General features: G+C 36.2%; 1 protein-coding gene across 37 annotated transcripts in view; it reads left to right on the forward strand.

Moving 5' to 3' along the window:
• Positions 1 to 7,434: 7,434 nt before the first annotated feature.
• The window catches only part of LOC138330320 (serine-rich adhesin for platelets-like), a 98,481-nt gene continuing 89,326 nt past the window's right edge, over positions 7,435 to 16,589 (forward strand). For 11 of the 37 annotated variants that reach the window (XM_069277857.1, XM_069277835.1, XM_069277834.1 and 8 more), the window contains exon 1: positions 7,437 to 7,769. The gene's annotated coding sequence lies outside the window, so the exon portion shown is untranslated. Of the gene's footprint in view, positions 7,770 to 16,589 lie in introns of all 37 variants that reach the window. The other 26 variants (XM_069277847.1, XM_069277854.1, XM_069277846.1 and 23 more) reach the window with 9 other exon arrangements.

Genomic DNA, 16,589 nt, shown 5'->3' on the forward strand with positions numbered 1-16,589 from the left:
CCGTCTATTAGCAGATAAGTCATTTAAGAACGACCTCCCGTGTATGCACTCTGTTGCGGGTGTAATGTCTTGTGTTTTGGGAAAGTCAGGTAAATGTTTATTCGTGTTGTCTTTCTTTATAGTAAAGTTCTTGTCTTGTTTGTGGTATTTTGATTGCGGCCTGATGGTGGCTAACTAGTCGAAACAAAGTTGTAACAAAGTCAGTTAGCTTGTGAAGATATATAAATCCGGCACAAAGCCACATTATCACATTTATTAAAGACTAATCAGCAGTCATCTCGCTGTCTAATGTATTTTAAATGAGATTATATATCTCGACTTAACTGCTTTTCTCGAATTATCGTGATATTGATTAAATCCCCAGTCGTTAATGTAGGGTACGTGGTTTATTATAGTGGCGAAATGTTCTGTAATGCAAAAGTCATCTTTACTTTTAGATACCGTAAGTATGAGACGCAATAATAGAAACGGAATATTTTAGAATAAACTGTTTCGTTTGATCCATATAAGCAAGGTGTACCATGTCGATATAGATTTAATTGAAATATATAGATCATGAAAAGAGTAACAGTTTGAACAGTGTGTGTCTCTGAGTTTTAATTCTGATATTTCTTTCGATATATTAATTAGTATATTAAGGCTCTGGGATTTAATGGTAAAATGGCGGCATGGATAAACGCGTTTCTATCAGATAGAAAACAACGGGTTGTTTTAAACGGAACAACATCATCATGAATCCCGGTTATAAGCGGAGTACCCCAAGGTAGTGTGCTCGGACCTGTTTTATTTTTTATATTTATCAATGACCTTCCAGAAACTACATATTCCATAACGAAACTTTTCGCGGATGATACCAAAGTGTATGGGTCAGCCAACAACATCGACGATTCGGAAAAAATACAAAGAGACCTCAATAAATTGGACGACTGGTCACAGAAATGGCAATTAAGATCTAATGCTGACAAATGTAAAGTTATGCATTTTGAAAATAACAACATAGAAACCGAGTACAGTATGTTGGGGAATAACGGACAAACTACATTAAGTATTACACACGAAGGAAAGATTTAGGTGTGATATTTAATCCAACGCTCAAATTTAGTATTCAGAATTATTAATGAAATTGACATAACCAGTGATTGAGGCCGAATCATGCTGACCAAACAAGACCATTACAGAATAAGGTACCACAATGAAAGATTACTGAAACCTCATACGAGACTTTAACATTCGGAAACATTCATTTGCAATAAGAGTGATCAACGACTGGAACTCCTTACCTTCGGAAATGTGAATGCCGAGTCGGTGAACAGAGATGCAAGACCCTCATAAACACATATTGGAAGAACTGTGGCATTAAGTTTTACCCTAGCTGCTATTGAAGACCTTACTATAAGCAGGCTAAAAACAAGGGACATATAGTGTATATATTGTATATAAGGTATAGAACTGGATGTGCTCAATATTTCGTTAGTTCAAGTTTTTGAATTTTGCGCAAATATAAATATGATTATGTACAGACTATAGATTTAGGTGGTCAAGAAGCTTTGCTTAAAATAGACCGAAATCTGGTATATATATAGTCGAATATAAAGAGTCCTACTACAATGGGATACACCCGAAACATACTGCATCATTCTAAAATTTACATCCACACATGCAAAATTGCATCATCATCATATCATCATCATTATCATCCATCATCATCATCATCACCATCATACAAGTTATATAATAATATTAATCTTTCCTTATTATTTCGTAATCGTTACATACATAACATGGTAGGGAATGAACGTCACAAACGTTACTAAGAGAAAAACGTAATGGCTGCCGTGAGGCCCGCCTCACGGAAAGTTTACCTCTGTTTGTATCTTTATCGATCAGCTTATTAATTATCTAAGTCTTCAAAAGTACTTTTAATATATTCCAGATTCATCGGCTATTAAGGGAAATATTCTATGGCATTTATAAAACACTCGTAGATCTGATGTTGTTTTTAAGACTAATACATGGAAATACAGGAAATCGCCTTTAAAACTCCTCTTCTACCATATTCAATATCCTTATATGATTTTAAGCGATATCAAACTTTTCTAGTACTTAGTTTGCTGAATTTCTAGCAAGATAGTTTTCCTTGAATGTTTGAAAGAACGGCACATTCTATAAGAAATCCATTGACAGACTATTGATCTGGAATGCTTAAAAGTACTATATAGACAATTCATGAATAGTTTGATAGAGATTCAAACTTACTTATTGCGCGAGCATTACTGTGAAACATCAAAAATTATCACGAGATTTGGATTTCTTTCTGGTTTCAATCAAGACCACACGGCTTGGTGTTTAATTTTGAATCTACATGGTTTGAAAATGTTTTAATTATGTCTATGTTGTCTTCTTCAAAAGGACAAGCGTTATTGATTGCACGTCATTTAACTGCGTGAATCTAACGATCTATCGGGGGTTAACTATCAGATTTTGTGAACATACCGCAGTCTCCCAAAACACGCAACGTGCACTTCACACACGCTAGACAATGCATACATGGGAGGCCGTTCTTACATGACCCTGGCTGTTAATAGCATGTTAAAATTATCAAACGAACGAACAAACAATCAGATTTTGTGACGCTGGTTGAACATTCTGCCCTGGAAGGAAGATATTCTGGTTGTGATACACCATGATCTATACAATTTTCACTCCTGCCAAACATTCAGCATATAGAAGATTGTGCCAGATTTAGCCATTGTCAGTATGTTTCCGGTTGGTGTGTGTTGTTCGGTGTCTGCGGCAGTTTACTTCACTGGATAGCACTATAAAAATGACAAGCTTTTCCAGTTTTTTCAAGAAGACACAATACTAACATACTGCAGTGGCCCAAAACAGAAAAGCAGGCGCTTTTTACATCACATTACATATAAGATTGACTGCCCTTTATCTGTTGATAGGACTCTTACTATAATCACAGGGATCTGAAAATTAGTTATATTGTATATAATTATTGACCCACCAGAGTGCCCATAGACCAAAAAGTGATAAAATCCAATTCCACATTGTACTATACACGTAAAGGGTAGAAAGCTCCCAGAGATAAAACTTCTACCCCACATAGCTTTAGCAGCTAAAAATCACATTCCCACCCTTTACTTGTATTTATATCATTTAATTTAGCAAAAATGAAGAATAGGATTTTAACCCATTTTCGATCTGGAGCACTAAAACGTCCAAAATGGTCTGGTAACTCGGTTGGGTCCATAATTGTATAAACTGCATCTAATTCTCAGATCCCTGTGACTATAATAAACAACCAACCATTATTGTAATGGAACATTACATTATTTTAATCCCACAGTCGAATATAGTTGCTGACTGTTTTATAACATTCATTAAAACAAGAATAACCAGTTCAACTACTTACAGATACGAAATTGGAGTAACTATTTTAATTCGCATGTTTTTATACCGGGGATATTTATATCGAAGCCTACAGCACCGTGAATAAAGAAAAATGGCTGAAATTGGGATATCACTGTGCCTCTGCGATTTTTCCCTATTGTTAAGCATAAGGTCACTCGGTCGGGTTCCCTATTATAAGTATGATATTGCTATCTAGCGCAAGAGGGCGACCGATATATACACGAAACTTTTTATTTGAAAGTCATTCGTCAAAACAAAGTGAGAGCAAGACTCTATAAAAATGTATTACGTAGACAATAGATAACCTGTTTAGATCAATCTGAATAAAATACAGATCTCCATTATACATTACGTTAAGGCGATAGATGTCGTACTTTCTCGAATGGAAAGGACATGTCTTTGTTTGCTTACACGACGGAAGTCATTTTAAGACGACCGCAGGTTGTATACAATGTGTAGTATATGTGACTGTTTTAGGATGATCTGGTAAATTGTGCCCACCTATGCTTTAGCGAATTTTGGCGTTATGACGTTGTTATATCCTCTATTCTTAGCGAAATTATTGTTTATTTGCTGGTATTACCAGATCAAAATTGTAAACTGCAATGTTTAACATATTCCGAAGGACAAAACCTCTTTTGTGTCTTCAACAACTTTCAAAATGAGAATATCTGAGCACAAAGACTGATAGGATACTTCCCTTCCTTGAAGGTAGGACAGAGAAATCTTTACCCGAGAAGGAGATTAACGACTGTCTAACCCAAGGCTTGCCGAGGCTAAGACTGTCATGAATCTCCTTCGAGGGTAGACATTTCCCTGCCCTACCCTCTAGGTAGGAAATGATTCTTTTTCTACCCTGTTATGTCACCAAAAACGGGAAAAAACCATAAAAATACGCAATTAAAAATTCCCAAGAATAATCAATAATTCAAGTTGTAGATTTCTATTTTACTTCGTCAAAAACTTTGTTAAACTTGTTGCACTGTGACAAACAAGAATCTAAACAATTTTTAATTATTCACAGTCATAGACATACTACCTTTTAAGTCCAAGTCTTTTCACCAGGTAAATATCAACGAAATATGTGACGATAGGTGGAATTCCGATTGCGATGATCATTAGGTCAAAGTTCAGCACGCGCGTGAAGCACGGGTTCGAGTTCGAATATTATATTGATTGTCCAATTGGACAGCACACGTTATTTTTATCTGCATATGAAGTTTTACAACTTCCGGTTTAGCACGCGAATATTTTCTACGCGTGCAGGCCAGGGTAAGACAGAGAAATATTTCTCTCACCGAAGGAGTTAGGGCTAGTCAGTGAAAATATTCCTAGATAGCAATAATATGGCTTCCCTGGCTGGAGTTTGAGCAGAAGGACCCAAACATTTTTTCTATCTAATGTTCATATGAGAACCTAGACTTTAATTATAGAACACAATAACTAACTAATATTCAGCTATTTTGATAATACGTCACAATACTTTAACAAACTTTAACATGGTGGTCTATTCAAAATAATTTAGTTGGTTGCTCTCGTAAGGCGTTAGAGCTCGTCAGTGATGAGTATGTCCAAACATACCATTTATGCGAGGCGAAAAAATCCCCGACTCAAATAGTATCTTTAAGTCACCGATATAGCTGGTTACTGTCAATCAGCAGTAAGGATTAAAATCAACGACAAAACTTGTTATAACCAATCAAACCCAACGTCTTGTATAACTTTATAACAACCAATCAACAGGCACATACAACCAAGCACAATTCACGATTTATGTTATTAAATAAGCATGTCTACAACCAATTAATAGCGACCTTTTATATTAATGATTAAGTTTGTTACAACCAATCAATAAGCACGTTTTAAGGTAATGATTAAGCTTGTTACAACCAATCAAAAGTCAAGTTTTATATCTATGATTAAACGTGTTGCAACCAATCAAAACTCACGTTTTATGTTGATAATTAAGGTTGTTATAACCAATCAACATGCACGTTTTAAATTGATAATTACAACCAATCAAAAATCGCCTTTTATATCAATGATTAAGTTTGTTACAACCAATCAACAGTAGAGCTGCGGAGACTTAAGTATTTATAATGTATATAGTGATGATGTCTGTTTTTTGTTTAATGCTCGACACCGATAGAGTGGGATTTCTTTATTTTATGATTTTTTTCCGTAAGTATACAACTTATTGGAATATTAACATAAAATATACATATATACAATCAACAAGGGTAAACATTAAATTATCATAGACAAATTGAAATGCACATATGTGATTAAGTGATTCTGCTGTTGTTTGCCTCAATTATGTACTTGCCTAATAAATTTTATTATTTTTTTAAGATCTTTTATGTTATGTGTATTTAGCAATTCAATAACTTTGTAAACAGATGGCTTTACCCAAAAAAAGTTTTTAATGTATTTTCTCCGAATATCTGAAAATTTTGGACAATTAAGCAAACTTTGTAAACCTTCGACAGATTCAGAGAAAAGAACCATATCATCCGCATATAAAAGATTTGTCTTTTGTCATTTATTGTAAGCTGATGTGGGTCCCTGTACGGTATTCGTGGCTGTCTGGTTCAGTGAGATAGCACTTGAAATTAATTAATAGTTCCACTACCACAAGAAGACACAACACGAATTTATACCACAGTATTAGGGACCGCTGATGTGGGTCCCTGTACGGTATTCGTGGCTGTCTGGTTCAGTGAGATAGCACTTGAAATTAATTAATAGTTCCACTACCATAAGAAGACACAACACGAATTTATACCACAGTATTAGGGACCGCTGAACCAAGTCAAAAATAGATGTATGGGAATTCCATTTTTGGACAGAATAGAATGGTTCGGAGCCTGCTGGTTGAGTGTTTTAGTAGAATCAGGTTTTAAAGTTTAATGCGTTTGCTGTGCAATGCATGTAGATGTTAAATCATAATAATGTTTTTAAATTCTTTCGATCGAGATTGTCTTACCAGGTGGTATAATCAAAAATGCATTTTTGTTTTAATTTTGTCAATGCTTGTTGTGGAATTAATTGCAAGATTGCAACTCTCGCGTAAACGTTTAGCAAAATTGTAAATTTAAAAAAAAATCAATCGCAGGTTTATGAAGTGGTTCTCTGAAATCGGTATTGAAAACCTGTCTAACCTGGACAGTGGTAAACGATAACATTATCGTCCACGAAAATAAACCATTTTGGATTTGCGGTATATTATCACAGATTATACATACACTTATAGCGCACGACTAATGAAATGAATATGAAAGTGTTGACAATCTTGAGCTTTGTCAACTTTTCGACCACATTATGTCTTTATAACATGTCATACCATAGACATAGGTCTCCTAATATTTCAAAGAGCATGAAACACTTTGACAGTTGGTCTTAAGTTAGTAGTATTCGTGGACAATAGTGTACATTCCTTCCGTATACAATATATTGATATTTTTTTTCTTTCCAGGCTACATATGTGTACGTCGCTATAATTATAATATTTGACGACAAAGCTATTCTGGTGCACCCTACCGTGCAAGCTCGAGTTGATTGTGTAAGAAGGAAGAGCCTCGCAGCCCAGCCTGTTTGTAGTAGAAGATATTTCACAAACAGAAATTCCTTAAATAAAATAAACGTTCTTACGTGTAACAATACTAACACTAAATTTGGTAAATATCTGTGGATATAATATTTAAAATATACAGAAATATCTTTTATAAAAGATTGAATTAGACAATTATGTTGTTGCGGAGTGGAACTTGATGATATAATTTCTTATATAAGTTTATCTATTTCAAAATATTACGATACGGTTGTAGCTCATGCCCCTAAGAGGGCATTGAAACCTGCCCACCTATATTTACACTATTGCGTTTAGTAATAGACAGTTCTGTGTTTGCCTACCGTTGTGAAGTGCGCTGTGTTCGATTAAGTATTTGAGTCATTCATTATTTCAGAAATATCTCTAATAGAATACACCCGTTTAAATATTTGGTTTTAATTGTCATGGGAAGGTGAACACCTACCATTGCAGGTAAGCCTACACTAGCATTGGTGAAAGTACTCAGTCTCACCCGATTGTTAGTAGCGTCACTGACTGCGACGATTATTTTCATTGGACAACGCCCCAGAGAGGACGGCATACGAGTGAATGGAACTCTGAAAACACGAAAAACCAGTTTGCAACGACATTGACATTCACTTAACAATGTGGCTTAATTTAGCGGTCAGCAGTACCAGTTGAAGGTGTACTGTCGGCGGGTGGACGTACGGTACGGGTGGGTTCCTACGCTGCTTTCTTCCTTTCGATTTTGGACTTTAGATCCTGTAAAATATTTCAGGTAAGCATTTAAAGAGTATATCATTTCTGTTGTATTATATATTAATTTGTTTAGATATTATTATGTAATTGACATTGCTGTCAGAGATGTCTCTCCCGGGTTATCGGTACACACACACGTGTAAGCGTATAGGATAAATAGCATAGATAGATTTCTGATGACCATGTCCCAATGAAATGGAATTTTTACATAGATCCGAAACTTTCATATATGTTATACATTTATGATAGTGAATATATTGAATGTAGAAATGACAATATGTATACACAGTGGAGATTATTGTACCCCAGATTATACGTGCATGCCGACCATTCCACTGTTCCACCCAGAGTTTAATCGCTCTAGATCTGTATTGATCCTATTTCACCTGCAAGTCCATTGCATAAATTATAACGGTCCGTTCATCGAAACAGATATGCAGTCTTAAAATGTCAACTTAATCATTCCTTAATTTTAATTAACTTCCTTGCCAATTAGTATTAACAGCTAGAACAATTGAGATATTCAAATCAATATGTAGACAAGTTCCAGATAATCTCGATAATTTTGGATATTAGATATATTTCCTGGTAATGAGAGTGAGTTGAGCGTCGAAGTTATTCCTAAACATAAACACTCTGTAGGGGTTTGGTTGTATACGATATATGCTTTATGTCCGGTTGAATTTAGTGAATAAGAATCATAATTACTGGGAATGACGGCATATCGTAACCGATTGCGTATTTTATAATACACATTCAAATGCACGTGGCTATTGTCTTCTCTGCGATAAACAATATAGTGGCACCCGAGTTATATACAATGTGAAATTTTAAATGTATACAACGAACCGGATACATATGGTAAGATGGAGACCATATTTAGATCAGTATTAAGCTGTTTGGGCGCGTCTGTGTGTAAGTGCAGTGTGAGAGTAGTTATAAGGTGGTGAGCGTTTGGGCGTGACCCGGGTAGACCCCTATACAGGAATATCTTCCATTCTAAAGGACTAGAGCGAAGAATCTTAATAAACTTTATTTAAACTCGTTAAAGACGCAATGACCTCCCTATAATAGTATATTAGTATACAAACTGAATATGTAATTTGTCACGTATTTTTTGTACATAAAGATTGTAGTATAAATATATTTGTATACTTTTAATAATCCATGTGTTGTTCATCCGTGTGCGACGCAACTTGCTATTCAATGATCATCAATCACTCAAACTATGCTTGTGGTATACGTAATAAGACCCGTCCGTCCCGCCCTGCTTCTCGACTGCCCCACCCCTAATACGGCCCCTCCCCATACACCCCTAGCTCATTCGAGCCTTCCAAACACGCCCAATCCGGCCCCTCCAACACCGACCCTCCCTAATCCGGCCCCTCCCCGGTCTTTTATGTTCACATAATAGAGTACATATTGCAGTAAGTATATCACGATTTTTGATACGACAAACTATCTATATCGTATGCATGGTAACAGATGTAAACAAACCTATTTCACTGGTATACAAATGTACATTTTGTCAAATTTCCTGCTTTGTTCCCTAACAGTATCGGTCGAGAAATCGAGAAAATCGAGAAAATACGTTTGGCCTTGTATACTATTATTTCATAACAATCAGCCCTTTAGGTATTTAAATAATTATGGAAGTATAAAAGATCTGTACACCATGCATGGAAGTCGCTAACATGTTGAGTTACTCGAAGTTTCCTTAATCTTAGTTTTAACTAGAGTTTTGGGCGAGTGTTTGAGTTAAGAAATATAATTATGATGTTATCGTGGGTAAGTTTTAGGGTTGTATGATTTCATGAGCTTATGCAAGTTTTAGGGTTGTTTTATAGATTGATAATGTAATCTTGGGATAGAATCATGATTTTGGTTTAGAATAGTTTTAGAGTTGTGTTATTGGAAGATTGTGAGGTATTGGGCAAGTTTTTCGGTTGGGTAATCGAATGACCAATTATCGTGGGTGTGGACTTAAGATAATCACTTGACACGAACAGGTTTTTGGGTTGTGCTTGACTTTAATTCTTGTTTTAGATTTTACACTAAATTATCTTGTGATCTCAGACAAGTTCAGAGGTAAGGATTTCGAGCGGACGTTTAGTCTCAGGACAATGTTAGGGGTAAATTTATTGCATATCCATATGATCTCGGACGAGTTCAGAGGTTAGAATTTGAATAACCATAAGATATCGGAGAAGTGTTTTTTTTTTTTTTTTTTTGTATGTTTGCTAGGAACTGAAAGATTTCGAACATTCTGGCAAATTTGAGGTAGACGATTTAAGATAGTATGAAGGTTATCCAATATTAGGTTTCTTTGCCGTCACCTCTCTTACGGTAACTTCTATTTGGAGGTTCTGGTTATGAATTAACTGAACAGAAAATTTCTGTCCTTAAACAAAATAAACTTCCAACAAGCAGTAGTAATTGATGCCGAAATGATACTTTAATTTGCCATTTTCTGCCCTATTAGCCTACAGGACATTTAAGCTCGATGAATTGACCCATTTAATGTGAATGTCCCTTTGAAGTTTACGCTACGTGCCGTAGGTAATAGACATTTCGTATGTCTTCGCCGGTATGTTATCAATAGCGGGATACCATGAAATGAATCTTGCTCTTCTAATTGTATCATTCTTGTGTTATGAAATATAAGGTTTTCTGTCAACATGTCTCCACCTATTGCTATTCCTTTTTTCATCAACGAGATGTTTATTGACGTGATCAATCCATACGTAGTACATTTATAGTACACGTCTGTTCGGTCAGTTACAATAACGTTCTGCTAATCTAAGGATGAACACCCATGTAAGTGATTAGTTACGTGTGGCGAGTGCGTGGTTTTGGGAGCTCACGGTATGCTTGTTAGTTTTATCACCATATAATAGAGAAAACTTTGGTTAATATTCTATAGCGCTATCTCGTCGAAGCACTGGACAGCAGACCACACCCTGTCACACGATACTGACAACGGCAAACCAGTCGTCCCATTCTTTTGTTTGGACGGAGCAACCACTACTGCTAGAGTATGTTCCGGTCATAGGAATAGCCTGGCCGGAGTACGGGTAGTTTTAGTTTATGTAGTGTATGATCTTTTTGTATTTTTCCTTTTTAATGTCCCAGAGTTTAAACCGGGTTATTTTTGTCATATGTGTGTATATACCCGGTTGATTATCATCTTTACCAAATAAAGCACTAGTTAGGATCAATCGTGTGTTAGCTTTGGACATAATTTACCGTCATATAACGAGACAGCCCGAGATGCGCTGGCCAGACTTCGACATTAAGACAGTTCGATGTCTATCTGTCATAATGTCTAAGTCTGGTGTCACGGCCAGAGTGTCTCGGACTGATAAAAAGGATGCAATATAAACGTTAACACGAAAATCTCAAGCCCGGATAAAATGGGGGATGTATTTCATAGTAGAGCATGATGCAAATTCCTTGTGCATCACAATAGCTTTAACCCACGCACACATGAGAGACAAGAACAAATGTAAGGGATACCCGGTAATAAGTGTTAAAAATAACAAAGAATTTACAAAATAAGATGGATCGGTGTGCATGTTTTATAATCAAACTTGGAATGTTTCTCTACAAGGAGTGGAATGACATAAAAGCGTACACCCTGTGGCCATGTTACACACTGTGGCCATGTTACACCCTGTGGCCATGTTACACACTGCGCAATATGAAGTGAATGCCATGCAGTACTATTTTGGTCTATGTACGCCCTACGTGTACTCTTTAGTTAAATACGGACGAAAGGATCGAATAACATTGATCTATTGTGAGAGTAAACAATGGGACGAGGGTAGGGTGTCCCAACATGTACCACAAGCTATATACACAAACCGAGTGGTGTGGGGACAAAAGTAGGAATGTGTAAGAACATGTGGACATTACAAGTGTATGAATGTCAGTAGACATTACAAGTGTATGAATGTCAGTATAGACGTGATTCATAGTACATGTTAAGTACAGTGCATGTTTCGGTGTTGACAGAGGGGTGGGGCTGAAGAAGTGAGAGGGTTGGGGGTTTTATTAACTTAACGTGTTATTAACAGCCAGGGTCATGTAAGGACGTTTGTTGGTGAAGAAAAGCTGGAGTATCCGGAGAAAACCACTGATTATTACCGGGGAACTGTCCTACATGAGATTCGATCTTGCGACTTGGGTGAGGGTTTAATTTGTGGCAATATGTCGAGACATCTTAACCACTTGGCCACCCCGCCCCTCAAGCATGGGCTGAACTATGAAAGTATGGGACTGGAAATGTCAGATAGCGGGGCTGATGAGAGGCTATGGGGCTGAAATGTGAGACGGTGGGGCCGTGATCTGAGACGGTTGGGCTGGACATAAGAGATTTTAGCGGTGACTAAAAACCTACATGTATTACTTCTAAAATGTGATACCGAAGGACTGCTCTATGGAAGTTTTATATACATGTATACAAATTAGAATACAGCGTATTAGTTTTTTTTATTTTTGTTTATCTTATTACAATATACAATTCCGACGAATGGTATATTTTAATCTATTCTGAATAGGATCAGACGAATTAGTACTTTCCTTCAATAACATAAGTTACTTACTTTATACTATTAATGCCATTGAGAAGTTCAGCCTATTAGTTTACCTCTGAATATAGTACATACTCACAATCCTGTCTGTTGAAAAAAATTGCATCTAAATAAAATCTTATGGTACCATGCGTTGTATGGAATGAGGTACCGATTGTATGGACAATAAACACAAATTATTTTATTTACAGTGTTAAATAGACATTTATACCTATGATCAAACATTAATTATCGTCCAGATATTGTGTATGCTTTGTCGACGGTGGGTGCAGAGGCAGTTGGAAGATAAACACTGTTGTTGATACAATTACCTGTTTCGATCGATACTTTGATATACACAGGGACTTGTCACGACTGTGGGTTGATACACAGGGGCTTGTCACGACTGTGTGTTGATACACAGGGGCCTTTCACGAATGTGGCTTGATACACAGGGACTTGTCATGACTGGGTCGATACACAGGGACTTGGTACGACTGTGGGTTGATACACTCTTATGACAGGGACAAGGGCTTGTCACGAGTGTGAGTTGATACACAGGGGCTTGTCACAACTGTGCGTTGCTATTATGCCTTACACATATTTTCTGTTATCGTGCTATATTTCGTAAAGGTTCGGCAAAAGTCATTAAACAAAAATTTCTACATGTCATTATTCCATTTTGACTTGTTTTTAATGAGTTCCTATCATTATGTTCTTATCTTTACCAAGATATTTAAATGGAATGTGCAAAATTTGAAAAAAAAAATTGGCAAACCGTTATTTACTTATTGACTTGTATGTTATAGACAAGGCATTTTGCATGTGTAGATCCAGTATTTAGTGGCAGGTGTATTCAAATTAAACACTGTCATTGAGTGTTGGAGAGTGCTAAAGATTCCATTCTTTCGTATTACGTACTTTTTAGAACAAAATTCATCGCGTTAGTATTCTTCTTCTAATTAATTAAATGTATATAATTATGTATAACTTATTAAAGGGAAACTATTGGCATGTAGTTGTGTGTGCTGCAAGCCCAAACTCAACGATTTTTAAATGTTGAACGTCAACAGTAAGTAAAAGTATGTATGATGAGCGCGTAAGCAGAATGATATGTATGATAAAGATTATACAAGTCACGTACATTTAATGTAAGTCAGGATGGATTTTGCTTGATTAAGACAGAAATCGGGTACATGTATACATGTAATCATAAGATGAATTGTCGTCTGCTAAAATACACGTGAAGGTGACACCCAGTGCACGTGTATACCGAACTACCCGTATGTAAACTCACCTGTATACGTAGTAAGTTCGCTCGTGCAAATTGCTTAACCTGTCCCGCGTTTGTACACGTGTGTGAAGGTGTGGATGTCACTTGTCAGTTGTGTTTGGGGGGATTGAGGACAGAGGTCAGTTGTGATCAGTTTATAGGAGGAGGATAGGGTCACAGATGCACTGACAAGTTGTGGGTCACTCCATCGGAGGAAGATAGGGTCGCAGATCCGCTGACCAGTTGTGGTCAGCCATAGGAGGAAGATAGGGTCACAGATCCGCTGACCAGTGTGAGTACAGCTAACTTCTGGCTCATTAAAATGTCGATTATTATCTGATCACGAAAGCAATATCTTTGATCATAGGCGTTTGGCTCCATATATAGAGAGAAAATATGTCTCTAGAGTCAAACGCTTGTTCGTTGATCATGACTGTTACGTCATAATTAAATATCGGTCTTTAAACAGGGATTGTTCGTATTTCGAATTCCGTTTATTTCTGGAATAATTTTATCTAGTGCTATCCGAATAAAAAATGTTACGGTTCGTCCGATTTCTCGTCTGGTCTACTATTTCATTATTTTGTTGTCCGTTGCGATCATAATGCACGTAATTGCTTTGCCTAAATTAACAGATCGAGTTTACAATATGAGATCCACTCAATTATATATATCAATACAGATATACATGTAGTGCCTTCCTGATTTCAGATATACGTAATGGTGCATACAAAAGTATACATGCGTGTTATTAAGTAAGCATATGTCTGTATAAAATATAAGCATGTATGTACATAAAACATATACGATTATCATTGTGCATATGTTGAAACATACATGTCTTACATGTACAAACATATATCAAACAGATGTCGCGGTGATTTATCTGTCGTTATATACGTGATACTATTGAGGTGTATATAAGTATGTCTGTGTCTACAAGTATACAGGTGTATCAATTCAATATACAGGTGTATCATTCCATATGGTGTCCATAAGTATACAGGTGTATCATTCCATATACAGGTATCACGTATACAGGTGTATCATTCCATATACAGGTGTCTATACGTATACAGGTGTATCATTCCATATACAGGTGTCTACAAGTATACAGGTGTATCATTCCATATACAGGTGTCTACAAGTATACAGGTGTATCAATTCCATATACAGGTGTCTACAAGTATACAGGTGTATCAATTCCATATACAGGTGTCTACAAGTATACAGGTTTATCATTCCATATATAGGTGTCTATACAGGTGTATCATTCTATATACAGGTGTATCATTCCATATACAGGTGTCTAAACGTATACAGGTGTAGCATTCCATATACAGGTGTCTCTATACGTATACAGGTGTATAATTCCATATACAGGTGTCTATACGTATACAGATGTGTCATTCCATATACGGTGTCTATACGTATACAGATGTGTCATTCCATATACAGGTGTCTATAAGTATACAGGTGTGTCATTCCATATACAGGTGTCTATACGTATACAGGTGTATCATTCCATATACAGGTGTCTATAAGTATACAGGTGTGTCATTCCATATACAGGTGTCTATACGTATACAGGTGTGTCATTCCATATACAGGTGTCTATAAGTATACAGGTGTATCATTCCATATACAGGTATCTGTAAGTTTACAGGTGTATCATTCCATATACAGGTGTCTATATGTATACAGGTGTGTCATTCCATATACAGGTGTCTATATGTATACAGGTGTGTCATTCCATATACAGGTGTCTATAAGTATACAGGTGTATCATTCCATAAACAGGTATCTGTAAGTTTACAGGTGTATCATTCCATATACAGGTGTCTATATGTATACAGGTGTATCATTCCATATACAGGTGTCTATAAGTATACAGGTGTATCATTCCATATACAGGTGTCTATAAGTATACAGGTGTATCATTCCATATACAGGTGTCTATAAGTATACAGGTGTGTCATTCCATATACAGGTGTCTATACGTATACAGGTGTGTCATTCCATATACAGGTGTCTATAAGTATACAGGTGTATCATTCCGTATACAGGTATCGATAAGTTTACAGGTGTATTATTCCATATACAGGTGTCTATACGTATACAGGTGTGTCATTCCATATACAGGTGTCTATAAGTATACAGGTGTATCATTCCATATACAGGCATCTGTAAGTTTACAGATGTATCATTCCATATACAGGTGTCTATAAGTATACAGGTGTATCATTCCATATACATGTGTCTATACGTATACAGGTGTGTCAATCCATATTCAGGTGTGTAAAAGTAAACATGTGTACCAATCAATATACAGGTTTCTATAAATCGGTATACATATGTGTACAGACACGCTAACATGTAAATCAATACAAGTGTAGGTAAATGTATACCGATGTGATTATCTGGATAATTGTATGTCTCTGAACTATATGTGTGTCTATACATATAAATATATATATGTATACATGTCCGTTTGCCACATATACATATGTAGGTGTGACTGTCAAAGAATACAAACGGGTCTTGTATTAGCACGTGTTGCTATATTAATATATGATTGCCTATGAATATGCAGGTGTAACTCTAAATATAAAGGCGTGCCTGTAAGATTACTTGTGATTCTATAAGTTTAAAGATGTGTCTATAAGTTTAAAGATGTGTCTATAAGTTTAAAAGCATGTCTGTGAGTATAAATGTCTTAGAAGCCAGGCGTGACTCTTCGAGATTTTTACCACGAGATACACCTTACTGGGTGTGAGAAATACCTTATAAGGTATTTCCGTACTGTGTATAAACTAAGCTAGGATAACTATAACAGGCTTTACGTCAAGTGGAGTGAATTATTCTTAAAGTCTATAATAGCAATGACAAACATGGTCTTATAATACCCAGTGTCTTGTTACTCAGAACTGGTTTGACGAGTCGGCTTAAAATCCCACGTAGTAATTGAAAAGTGGGGTACTTACAATAATGGATG

Source organism: Argopecten irradians, chromosome 8 (genome assembly GCF_041381155.1).
Source record: "Argopecten irradians isolate NY chromosome 8, Ai_NY, whole genome shotgun sequence".
In the NCBI taxonomy this organism is placed as follows: domain Eukaryota; kingdom Metazoa; phylum Mollusca; class Bivalvia; order Pectinida; family Pectinidae; genus Argopecten; species Argopecten irradians.